Here is an 8,346-nt window from a genome sequence, read left to right on the forward strand (position 1 = left end):
CCGTGGCAACACTCACCTAATGCCACAATTTTCTTAATGGAGATAGCTTTAATGCAACATGTAAAGAATCATGGCTATTGATAGCTCGTGGCGATAGACATTTGTGGCAACAACCTATGCCAACGATGCTCATTTCGTGACGCATACTCTTCCGTGGCAATAGTCAATTGTGGCAATAAACTATGACAACAATCATTGTTTTCGTGGCATTAGGCATTTTGCCACGAACCGCTACACCTGTGGCATTAACTTATGGCAACAAATATTACAATCATCGTAACAGGAAATTGCAACATACTAGTTTTGGTGGTGATAAAAAGGTATCACAACGGGTGAAATGTTTGCAACGAAAAACTATTGTGACAATTTGAACTTTTCGTGGTGCTAACATGTGGCAACCGAAAGTGGGTTGTGGCAATAGCCTACTAGATCATGATGAACACGTGTTGCTGTGCCTGTCCATTTTCACAATAAAATGGTAGGTGATTCCAGAATTATATGGCACTATGAAATGTAAGTTACATAAGAAAATTTGGAAGCTACAACATGTAAAGGGGATATAAGTATTCATTCGTAATAGAATGGTCCGAGATAAACTGAGAAAATGCAATTTATAACAACATGGCCAAGGAAAAATATTGTACATCAACGTAACTACGTTAGCCATTCTCTATGGGCAGCATAGCATCGCTAGAAATCAAAGCACAGATAGGCGAGGAAGCTTGTCAAATGTAAAGCGTCATGATGTGACAGTAGAGAATCCTAACGGTTTTGCCTTCAGTATTCAGCAATGTAATTTGCTTTGATATTCAATAAAATGCGTCACAAGTTATTTCCATATGAAAAAATAGGTTCAAGACTTGTGGTGAAAAAATAAGGCAAGTTGTCCAATGCGTTTTCTTCTCCTGATTCTGATTTTGGTTGTTTGATGGTTCTAATTTCTACTCCTTCCCGGTGCCTTATCTAATCACATGTTCCTCGATTTTCTAGTTTGCTTTGGGAATCCATGTCCGTCCATGTTTCTTGATTCTCTCATCTCCTTGATTTTGATTATAATGCTTTGGGAATCCATGTCCGTCTATGTCAAAACTGGATAATCAGCTGCTACAGCATTTGCAAGGCCTCTGGCAGCGCTTCACCAATAACATAAGGTGTGTTTGTGCCCATCCATCATGTAGAAAGAACAACATAAATATTTGATTAAAAACTGAAGTGTGAAAACATTAGATAAGGTTCGGAAACTGGGAATTAGTACTGTACATATCTTCATGAGAAGAGAAGATGCAGCAACAACGGACATACCAAAGTGGTACTTTGAACCATATGTCAATTCGGTAAAGATGTAGAAACAATAGACAAACCAAACTGGTAAATAAACCATGACCACAGCCATGCTCACACTAAAAATGTGTTCATCAAACACTAAGTAATTATGCCAAAATAATACTATAACTAAATAGCAGATCCTGAAGCAGCCCCCTACTCTCAAGCTGTACAAAGTGTCAATATGCAATTATGCATACTTTGAGAAGTGCTTAGAACTGTGTCGTGGCAAAGAAGAGTCACATAGTGCAGAAGTAGTAGTGTGCATCAAATTACGTGAAATATAGAATCCTTGCAAACCTAAAAGAAAAAAATATTTCTAAGGTGGAAGAACTGTAGAAAGGGCAGTGCAGCAGTGGTTACAAACTGAAAGAGAAAAACATGTTTCCATATCAGCAGACTTAACCACCTAGGAGAAACAGATAGTGAGAGAACTCACATCCTCTAGTCTTGGTCAATGTATGAGATGAGAGTACGGCATCACTTCCTGTACCATTATCACATCAACTCGTCCAGATCGATAAAGCCTTAGAATTGCACCTGGAAATGTACGTAAGACTGTAAGAGGCATGCTAACCTGAAAAAACCAAAAACAAATGGAAGCTGCAATATAACTGCATATTTCTACATCGAGTAGCTAGTTCACACCTGTACCGCAAGTAATAATTAAATACGGTCCAACAACAACAACAACAACAACAACAAAGCCTTTAGTCCCAAACAGGTTGGGGTAGGCTAGAGGTGAAACCCATAAGATCTCGCAACCAACTCATGGCTCTGGCACATGGATAACAAGCTTCCACGCACCCCTGTCCATAGCTAGCTCTTTGGTGATACTCCAATCCTTCAGGTCGCTCTTAACGGACTCCTCCCATGTCAAATTCGGTCTATCCCGCCCTCTCTTGACATTCTCCGCACTCTTTAGCCGCCCGCTATGCACTGGAGCTTCTGGAGGCCTGCGCTGAATATGCCCAAACCATCTCAGACGATGTTGGACAAGCTTCTCCTCAATTGGTGCTAACTCTATCTCGTATATCATCATTCCGGACTCGATCCTTCCTCGTGTGGCTACACATCCATCTCATAAATTTATAGCTTCAGACCATAGCAAAACAGGCTCATCTTCTCAGATAAAAGTGTATTAGTATATGAGAGATGCCACCTGATAAACAATGTCCAACATAAGCAGTGCAACTACATAAGCAGATGTGAAGGCTTTCATTATTGCTCCAATATCAAGCTGCGTCAGCTGCAACATACTATTAACTTTGAGTTAAAGTATATATTATATATGGCAATACTAACTACAGGCCAAAGAGCATACTATGTGTTATAGACCTGAATCCAACTTAACATGTATTATATAGACTGAATCATCAACATCCGCATTGTAATTTCGTTGGGAACCTGCAACAAAATAACTACAAGGCCCCATCTCACGCATGTCTCCTCCTCTCTTTCTCTTCTGGAGCAGATCCATTTATCTCCCCATGATCCAATCGCACTACCAAAGGTGCTGATTGTACCACAATGGGTCAATTCCTTCTCACTTATCTCTCAAGTTTCTCACATCTCTCCTCCGCTTCTTTGAGTCCAATTGTTTTGGGTGAACAATACTTCAGTTAACCTCCACAGTACACAGCTTGTTTCTATGGACGCCGGGCCAATAATTAATACCTCTTGTTTCGATTTAGAATTATCCATTAAGACGAATATGCAGAACAGAATCATACAGACACATATTAACAGAAAACACATCTAGATGGAACTTTATCTGAATCCTCACGACAAGGACTTCAATTCAGCCTAGGCAATCTAACGAGAACTACATAGAGATGCCGGTCCAGGTGCCAGGAACTTGGAGGGTAAAACAAGTTGCAGACTAATTGGCTGCCAATTGAAGCAGGAGAGTAGGAATACAAAAAAAAAGACTGATCTACAACGCTCGCCATGGAGGTTCAGGGATGCGTCTCACCTCTGGGTCGGCTATGTGGCGAGCAACCCCGACGTAGGCAGGCCGGCACTGCGCTCGCGATGCAGGGGAGAAGACGGGAACTCGGTCGGCGCCGACGCCAGACCGCATCGCTTCCGCTGGCAGCATGGCCGAGGACACGGAGACGCGGCAGGCGTCGGCGGGCGCGGAGGAGAGGGAGGAGGGCGAGATCGAGGACGACGACTCCTCGTCGTGCAGTTGACTCCGGTGTGGTTCGCTGTGATGACGCCGTCAGCACGGAGGAACCAGAGACGAGAGCTCAGATCCAATCGCCCGTGAAGACGCCGTGTGATTTGGTTTAGAATAAAATCGTGGGTAGTTGGGAAGGGTGTTTAGCGGCAAAGGATAAATAGACTTTTTTTGGGTGGAAACACAAAATATTGGCGCAAACTACAGTAAACCGAAATTAGGTGGTGTGAAAGTAATTATTTTTGGAGGGAATGTTTATAGAATAATAAAATAAATTGGAAAAATTAATATTTCAAATCAGTATGAGATATATATGCGGCTAAAGATAATATTACTAAAATATGTTTGTAAAAGTCATTTCTTGGAGAAAAGACCACCAAATCCGAGAATCATGGAGGGGCGATCCAGCGCCCTCCCCTCTAGCGTTCTCGTCGTCGATATTTGTATATTTCTTATTTATACATTGTTTCCCGGTTATTTAGTATACATGTATGGTACGTATAAGTAGTTCAACATGACCAATCCATGGCATCATATGTTTAGAGGATGCCATATTTTGCATTGTTGTTGTCATTGAGTGTTTTCAAGTCCCGACAAACCGTCTCATGATCATCACGCCTATGTTGCAATATCTTTTCAAATATTGCAACAAATAGTTATTCTGTTGAAATACCTAGTCTCTATTACAACAAAGTGGATGCCCTCGCGCAACGGAATTTTTTTGTCGCAATACCGCTGCCATATTGCCACGCCGATACAGTTTGTTGCAATATGAGGCCTCTATTGCAACAAAGTTAGTATTTATCGTGACCAAACTAAGTTATGGCAATATGTGCAACCTATTACCACAATCGGAGAATTTATGGTAATATTGCGTTTTATTGCAACAAAACGTAGTTGTAGAAATAAATTTTGTTGCAATAGACCGGAATCCTTGTAGTGCCCCTCCACCATAATCTACCTCGGTCATATCGTCGTAGTGCTTAGGCGAAGCCCTGCGCCGATAACTTCATCATCACCGTCGCTACGCCGTCGTGCCGACGAAACTATCCCTCGACCTCAGCTGGATCTAGAGTTCGTGGGACGTCACCGAGCTGAATGTGTGCAGATCGCGGAGGTGCCGTAACTTCGGTACTAGGATCGGTCGGATCGTGAAGACGTACGACTACATCAACCGCGTTGACATAATGCTTCCGCTTTCGGTCTACGAGGGTATGTGGACATCACTCTCCCCTCTCGTTGCTATGCATCACCTAGATGGATCTTGTGTGTGCGTAGGATTTTTTTTGAAATTACTGCGTTACCCAACAAGCACTATGACGATATGACCAAGGTGTGTAACTGTGGAGGGGGGCACCGCACACGGCTAAGAGAAACTTTGGTTTGTGTTTGGGGTACCCCCCTCCCACGTATATAAAGGAGGGGGGAAGAGGAGGCCGGCCTAGGAGGAGGCGCGCCATGGGGGGAGTCCTACTTGGACTCCCGGTCCAAGTAGGATTCGGCCCCCCCTTTCCTATTCCAACTAGGAGGAGGGGGAAGGAGGAAGAGGGGAGAAGGAAAGAGAGGGGGGCGCCGCCCCCTCCTAGTCCAATTCGGACCAGCCCATGGGGGGGCGCCCTGCCTCCCCTTGTGGCCCTTATCTCCTTTCCACTATGGCCCAATAAGGCCCATTACTTCCCCGGGGGGTTCCGGTAACCTCCCGGTACTCCGAAACTTATCTGATACTTCCCGAAACCATTCCAGTGACCGAATATAACCTTCCAATATATCAATCTTTATGTCTCGACCATTTCGAGACACCTCGTCACGTACGTGATCTCATCCGGGACTCCGAACAAACTTCGGTCATCAAATCACATAACTCATAATACAAATCGTCATTGAACGTTAAGCGTGCGGACCCTACGTGTTCGAGAACTATGTAGACATGACCGAGACACATCTCCGGTCAATAACCAATAGGGGAACCTGGATGCTCATATTGGTTCCTACATATTCTATGAAGATCTTTATCGATTAAACCGCATAACAACATACGTTGTTCCCTTTGTCATCGGTATGTTACTTGCCCGAGATTCGATCGTCGGTATCATCATACCTAGTTCAATCTTGTCACCGGCAAGTCTGTTTACTCGTTCCGTAATGCATCATCTCGCAACTAATTCATTAGTCACATTGCTTGCAAGGCTTATAGTGATGTGCATTACCGAGAGGGCCCAGAGATACCTCTCCGATACACAGAGTGACAAATCCTAATCTTGATCTATGCCAACTCAACAAACACCATCGGAGACACCTGTAGAGCATCTTTATAATCAGCCAGTTACGTTGTGACGTTTGATAGCACACAAGGTATTCCTCCGGTATTCGGGAGTTGCATAATCTCATAGTCAGAGGAACATGTATAAGTCATGCTGAAAGCAATAGCAATAAAACTAAATGATCATTAATGCTAAGCTAACGGATGGGTCTTGTCCATCACATCATTCTCTAATGATGTGATCCCGTTCATCAAATGACAACACATGTCTATGGTCAGGAAACATAATCATCTTTGATCAACGAGCCAGTCAAGTAGAGGCATACTAGGGACACTCTGTTTTGTCTATGTATTCACACATGTACTAAGTTTCCGGTTAATACAATTCTAACATGAATAATAAACATTTATCATGATATAAGGAAATATAAAAAAACAACTTTATTATTGCCTCTAGGGCATATTTCCTTCAGTCTCCACTTGCACTAGAGTCAATAATCTAGTTCACATCGTCATGTGATTTAACACCAATAGTTCACATCTTTATGTGATTAGTTCACATCGCCATGTGACTAACACCAAAAAGGGTTTACTAGAGTCAATAATCTAGTTCATGTTGCTATGTGATTAACACCCAAAGAGTACTAAGGTGTGATCATGTTTTGCTTGTGAGAGAAGTTTTAGTCAACGGATCTGTCACATTCAGAGACATATGTATTTTGCAAATTTTCTATGTCTATGATGTCCCTCTGACTATGGCGCCAGAAAGTTCTTGTCTACTGGGACTACGTCGATATTTCCCCAAAGAGGAAGGGATGATGTAGCACAACAACGGTAGGTATTTCCCTCAGTGAAGAAACCAAGGTTATCGAACCAGCAGGAGAACCAAGTAACACAATGTAAACAGCACTTGCACACAAATAACAACACCTCGCAACCCGACGTGTTAAAGGGGTTGTCAATCCCTTTCGGGTAACGATGCCAGAAATTGTAATAGATTGAAATAATAGATCGCAAATAAAATAAAGTGCAGCAAAGTATTTTTGTATTTTGGGTTTAATAGATCTGAATAAAAAATGGAAAGGAAAAGTAGATTGCAAGCAAATATATGAGAAAGAAGACCCGGGGGCCGTAGGTTTCACTTGTAGCTTCTCTCGAGAAAAATAGAACGCGATGGGTAAACAAATTACTATTGGCAATTTATATAACTTCAAATAATTATGACGATATCCAGGCAATGATCATAAATAGGCATCACGTCCAAGATTAGTAGACCGACTCCTGCCTGCATCTACTACTATTACTCCACACATCGACCGCTATCCAGCATGCATCTAGAGTATTAAGTTCATGGAAAGACGGAGTAATGCAATAAGAATGATGACATGATGTAGACAAGATCCGTTTATCTATTGCGTAGATATATATCCCATCTTTTTATCCTTAGTACCAACGATACATACGTGTCGGTTCCCTTTCTGTCACTGGGATCAAGCACCGTAAGATCGAACCCACTACCGGGCACCTCTTCCCATTGCAAGATAAATAGATCAAGTTGGCCAAACAAAACCCAAATATCGGAGAAGAAATACGAGGCCATAAGAGATCATGCATATAAGAGATCAAAGAAACTCAAATAACTTTCATGGATATAAAAAGATATAACTGATCATAAACCCAAAGTTCATCAGATCCCAACAAACACACCGCAAAAAGAGTTACATCATATGGATCTCCAAGAGACCATTGTATTGAGAATTCAGCGAGAGAGAGAAAGCCATCTAGCTACTAACTACGGACCCGAAGGTCTACAAAGAACTACTCACGCATCATCGGAGAGGCACCAATGGAGGTGGTGAACCCCATCCGCGATGGTGTCTAGATTGGATCTGGTGGTTCTAGACTCTGTGGCGGCTGGATGAATATTTTGTCGATGCTTTTTGGGTTTCTGGAATATTGGGGTACTTATAGAGCAAAGAGGCGGTCCGGGGGCACCCGAGGTGGGCACAACGCGCCCTGGTGGGTTGTCCCCTCCTCGGGACTCCCCCCAGGTGCAACCAGGGGCCAACTTATTCCTTTTGGTCCATAAAAAATCATCATGAAGTTTCGTGGCATTTGGACTCCGTCTGATATTGATTTCCTGCGATGTAAAAAACATGCAGAAAACAGCAACTGGCACTTGGCACTATGTCAATAGGTTAGTACCAAAAAATGATATAAAATGACTATAAAATGATTATAAAACATTCAAGATTGATAATAAAACAACATGGAACAATCAAAAATTATAGATATGTTGGAGACGTATCAGCATCCCCAAGCTTATCTCCTGCTCGTCCTCGAGTAGGTAAGTGATAAAAACAGAATTTTTGATGTGGAGTGTTGTTTATCATGTCATATCAAATTCATTTCTTTATAGCATGGACAATTGGACTTTTATGTGATTCAAAGCAATAGTCTAGTTTTGACATAATAATTTAGATACTCAAGCATATCAACAAGCAACCATGTCTTTCAAAATATCAATGCTAAAATAAGTTATCCCTAGCCCATCATGCTCAAACATTGATCCATTCGTGAG

At 42.2% G+C, this 8,346-nt stretch overlaps 1 long non-coding RNA gene across 1 annotated transcript; it reads right to left on the bottom strand.

Moving 5' to 3' along the window:
- Positions 1–479: 479 nt before the first annotated feature.
- On the bottom strand, positions 480–3,736 carry LOC141021394 (uncharacterized). The gene is made up of 2 exons (XR_012182661.1): positions 3,299–3,736; positions 480–1,863 (listed from the first exon to the last, which is right to left on the bottom strand). It is a non-coding gene; the product is annotated as an uncharacterized lncRNA (long non-coding RNA).
- Positions 3,737–8,346: the final 4,610 nt, after the last annotated feature.

This window comes from Aegilops tauschii, chromosome 4 (genome assembly GCF_002575655.3).
Source record: "Aegilops tauschii subsp. strangulata cultivar AL8/78 chromosome 4, Aet v6.0, whole genome shotgun sequence".
Classification (NCBI taxonomy): Eukaryota; Viridiplantae; Streptophyta; class Magnoliopsida; order Poales; family Poaceae; genus Aegilops; species Aegilops tauschii.